The sequence below is a fragment of the Empidonax traillii genome, unplaced genomic scaffold, assembly GCF_003031625.1.
Source record: "Empidonax traillii isolate 1590-97213 ecotype Southwest subspecies unplaced genomic scaffold, ASM303162v1 scaffold1188:size157684, whole genome shotgun sequence".
Classification (NCBI taxonomy): Eukaryota; Metazoa; Chordata; class Aves; order Passeriformes; family Tyrannidae; genus Empidonax; species Empidonax traillii.
The window spans coordinates 113,086-118,470 of record NW_020956381.1 but is presented as its reverse complement, the minus strand read 5'-3'; positions in this window follow the sequence as shown (position 1 = coordinate 118,470).

Sequence of the window (5,385 nt, the reverse complement as noted above, 5' to 3'; positions counted from 1 at the left end):
ACTGTTGACTGGCATTGAATGTAACTTATGAGAAGCAATTGACTTTTGCTCTTTTTGATGATGATAATGCACACAACCTCCTTGAAAATAGGCAGGATCAAGTACTTCTGAGTACTTATATCCTTCTGCTTGAAGATGACAGATGGTTTTGGTAATTCTTACGCCCAGTTTTTGTTTCTCAGGAATCCTACAATTATCTTGTTTTCTGAGTGCATTAAGAAACAGCCTCTTGATGACAAAGACTAAGAGCATCTCAGACTTCAAATGAGTGTTATCAGGTCACTATGAGCGGGACTTTCTGTAAAGCTACCTTTCATTTTTTTGGACACAGAAAGGAGGAAAACAGTGCTTTCCTTCAGAATGCTTTTTCTGGTTTCAGATACCTGATTCAAACAGAGTGTTTTCAGAATCTCCCTGTCTATATTAGGACTGTAGTCAACCTAAGTTATTTTTGTGGTCATTGAAAGATGATAGCATATTCCTACAAGTCCACCTCTGATGATAATTTTTAGAAAATTTTTTTCCTCTTTCTCTTAGAACCTAACTATGACTTAGGTTATAATTTAAAGTATTTCTCCAGTTGCACAGAAGGAACCTGGGTTCAAATGTCTGGCGTCTTCTTCAACAGCTAAGTAATAAGAAAGAGGAAGTATTAAAGAGTGAATTATGTCATGTATCTTAAAAGTCCCTCTTGTCTTTTCATGGTCAATGGCAAACTGAATGAGTCAGCAGCGCCCTGACAGCTAGGATGGCCAACTGTGTCCTGAGGTGCTTTAGGCACAGCATTACCAGCTGGTCAGAGGTGATTGTCCCACTCTTCTCTGCACTGGTGCGGCCTCACCTTGAATATTGTGTGCAGTTTTGGGTACCACAATATAAGAAAGATGTAAAGCTATTAGAGAGCATCCAAAGGAGGGTTGTGGAAATGGTGAATGGTCCAGAGGGCAAACTGTACAAGGAGTGGATGAGGTCACTTGATTTCCTCAATCTGGAGAAGAGGAGACTGAGGGGAAACTGAGGGCTCGATTGTGGTCTACAGCTTCCTAATGAGCAGAAGCAGAGGGGCAGGCACTGATGTCTTCTCTCTGGTGGCCAGAGGACCTACACTAGAGGACCTGAGGGAATGGAAGGAAGCTATTGAGGAGAGGTTTAGGCTGGATATTAGGAAAAGGTTTCTCACTCGGAGAGTGGTTGGACACTTTAACAGGCCCCTCAAGGGAGTGGTCATGCACCAAGCCTGAGAGAATTCAGGAAGCATTTGGACAATACTCTCAGGCACATGGTGTGACTCTTCGGGATGGTCCTGTGCAGAGCCAGGAGTTGGACTCAATGACTCTTTTGGGTCTTTTCCAACTCAGGACATTCTATGAAATACAGTTTAATAGCATTTCAGAGAGGGAGCTTTAACATCTATTGACTCTCTCAGAAACGTTGTTTTGATACTATCAAACGTGTGTTCATACTATCCCCTCTAGGTCCCACTGCCAGGTCTCTTTCCCCAGTTCCCTGTGCCTTTGGTCTAAAAGTTCATTTTTAGATTAGTTTAATAGACTTTTTCTGAACTTTACCTTCAAATGAAGATAACCTAATACTTGCTGAAAGAATTATATACTGGTTGCCAGAGATGGAAAAATGGTTTTCTTGGAATAACTACCTCCTTAAGCTTTCTTACACCTTTCATTTTATTTGTAATGTACTAAATGGTGTGAAAGCCTTACTATGTGGTGGAAATTTTTATTAATGAGAAATCCAGAAGTGGATAGATGCACAAACAGTACAGATTCCTTAAGAAAATGTTTTAAAGAAACATATATACCATAGGTTAAGTAGTTTTTATCCTTGTTTAAATAAGTGTGATTTTGTGCTTAAGGTTGCTGTATATTGAATGAAATGTTGAACAAGCTCTGAAAGATCTTTCTCATTTCCCGCTACCATGCATGCATGGACAAAATCAGTCAAGCTAGGAAAATAAAGAGATAATGAGAAACTAAGCATCTATTTGCATTCCCAAGAGGCTCTGTTTATTCAGATGTGATATTTCCTCTGTAAATTTAGTGGTTAAAAGGAGGACTTCACCTGAAATCCTGGATGAAGGATTATTGATGCAGAAGAAAGGGATTATAAGATAGATAGCAAAATGACCTTATTCTCCAAAAGGGTAAAAAGTATAAAATTAGGTCCTTTATTCCTAAAGGAAACAAGGACAAACCCCCCCCAAAACTCAAAGTAACTCCTCCAAAATGGGGGATATGGAAGTGGGATATGCAAGAAATCAGTACATAAAATATTTTTTTTTCTGGGCAGATGGATAAACTGACAAATCCTTGCAAATTTCTATGTTCCCAGTTAAAACAAGAGGTTGCTTTTCTGAAGGAATAAAGTGGCTGGAGATTTTTCAGGATTGTAAAATTTCTATTTCTATTTAAAAGCTAAAACATTTAAAAAAAAAAAAAAGTGGGGAATTACTTTTTTTTTATTGTTTAAGTACATGTATTTACAGCAACAATCACTGCAACAATTAATCAAATATGTGGACACGTAGCATCTGAACTTGAATGAATACAATTGCACACTTTAAATAGATGCCTAAATGCCTTATGTACTTATTCCAGTATGTTTTATTTGTTGTGATCTAAATGCTGAAGAAAAAACTTTTCCTTAATATGCTGTTTTTACAAAACCATTTGTTAATCTCTTGATGTAGCAGCAATGAATATTACTGAAGACTATGCTGAAGCTTACTGACATAATTTCTGAACAAGAGTAAAGTGAGAAGAATCCATTCTGATCTAATGTCAGTTATGTGAAGGTAAGCAAACCAAACTTTTATATTAAAGTATAATTTTAAGGTAAAAATGTCTAAGATGGCCTATAACTGCTTCTGTTAGATAATAGAGATACACTAAATACTGTAACAGCTGAACAGCACAGAGAAACACAGCTTTTATTCTTTCACTGGCCAGTCTTCCCATCATTTGGTCCAAATCAAAGCCTTGTCTGGCTTTTAAAATTATTTGAACATCTCAGTTTTTGAAGGCCTTTTATCTCATCCTTGTTTCTTCAACTTACTAAAAAAGTGAATGTTGACATATTTCTATTCTGTAGAGATGTAAAAGAGCATTTACAGCATGTATTTTTTTATAGAAGTTTGCTAATCGAAACAAGGGATTGTTTCAAAATCAAAAACACATTTCCAGGGACTAAATTAATCCATGTTATTCAGGGGACTACAGCAATAATTTTTTCTTATTCTTCCCTACCCTGCACCCCCACCTTGCCCCACTCCACAGGTTATGAAATAAAAGAATTTTATCATTCTACAGCATATGCAACCCAGTAACAAAATCTTTATTTATGTGGGCTAAATATCAGATACGGCACAATTCCAGCTTGTGCTTGAGCATTTTACTCTCTGTAGTGTGCACTGTTTTCCTATCTTTCTGTTAATTTTATTTCCCTTAGAAAAGCTGACTGGTGAAAGGAAAGAGTGAAGGCTTGTGGGAGTAGGAGTGGGCTGTTTAAATGTGATTGGAAAGAACTTTGAATAAAATTATGTGCTTATGTTGGGTCAATTTACCACCCATATACTTTTACATATTACTGAAAAAGAAGAGAGAATGAAGGGTGCGAGGAAGACTAGAAAATTAAATACTGTAAAGTCATAAGTAAAGAATAATTTAAAATAAAAGTAATTTTTTTCTTTCTAACCTGAAGAGAGGAATGTTCCATGGAAACAAACTTCTAGATGTCTATTTCTTTATCTCTAAATATCCTGGATACTCTCAGTGAAATGTAGATTGCATTGCAGATTACAGATACAGTATGGATGCTCTTATTTTTCTCCTGGATTTGTTCAGAAATGAAAACACCTGGTTCTATGAAAGACTTTAGGTGAAATCTAGATATAATTACATAATATTTTTTAAATGTAAATCAACTAGGTATATGTGTTTTGTTATCTTCCACCCTTCCCCTGTACCCATTCCCAGTCAATGAACCACAGGAAGGAAAGAGAACAGAAAGGATAGTTTTGTACTTAAAACAGGAATTCACTTGTTTGATTTGTAGTACATCATATACTCCCCAAAATTACATTGCTTACAACCAGCATTTGCTGTTTGAGATTTTGAATATGGATAGGATTTTCTTAGAATTTACAAGTAAATCTGTTTCTTAGTATATGAGTTAATTTGAAAGTTGGTTCTTTTCTATCAGATTTTGTCACAAATCTTTTAAATAATATTTCTTCAGACCTTCTACTTGCAAAATCTCACTGCATGTTGTTACACAGGCATTACCTGTAATTTTAATACTAATTTTAGGATTATATTTATATTTAAGTTTTTTCTAGTATTATATATATATGACAATTTAGTCTCAGTGACTTGAAGAAGATTACTTTTTCCTCAAAATGGCATCTAATTTCACTGTTGAACACAAGAGTAGTACTATTTCTGAGGAGATTGTAGCCCAAATTTTATTTGCTTTAAAATTCTTGCTGCTTTTGCTACTTCCCACCCTCTTTTCTTCTTTCAGATACATTACCCAATTCTATTTCTTTTAAATAAGGAAAGAGAACTCTAGTTAGTGCATATTTCTCTGTACTTGAAGCAGAAAACCAAGTGTTGTATACCCCCAAAATTTAATTTAATTCCCTTAGATGCTCATTATCCAGGACCTGGAAGGCTAGAACATTTATCCTGTTGATTTCAAAGGTTACAGAATTTCAAGCTCATCCTGTTCTTGCATAAATAGGTGAAAATGAGAAAACTCTACTCCAGACAGCAGTTCAAAGATACCTGATTAGGTTTTATAGAGCAACAAAACTAGCAATGTCAATCTGTGAGCTCAATTCAAGTTTCCTTTCGCAAAAGCATCAAGGCTAGCTGAGTAGAATAGAAGTGATAAGAATATAGTTATCATTCATCTTATCCATTTGTTATTCTTACCTGTTATATACCACAGATTGCTAAGAGCAGGAGCTTGACAAAAAAGGAGTAAAGGTATAGTAAAACTGCCACCATTTAATATTTTGTAGAACAGTTCACCTGACTAATCAGTTTCTTGGTTCAGGATTTTCCAGGTATTGTGATAGAAGACACAAGTATTTTCTTATGATACTAGGTCTTTTATCTGGGGGAATCGATGGCCATATTCCCTTGCTTAGAATCACACATGTGTTCAATTTGATTGTAATTCTGATTATGTTCTCTCCCTTCAGCTCTCTCGTAACTCTCTGTTGAGAGCTACTATAAAGTAACTTTCCAGAATCAATAAGGATACCTGATGTCACTCCTGTTTTTGACCCCAGGTATACTCTTTAGGTCTTTGGCATACTGAGAATTTAGCAAATTGAAATGAATGTTATTTGCAAATATTGCAGGA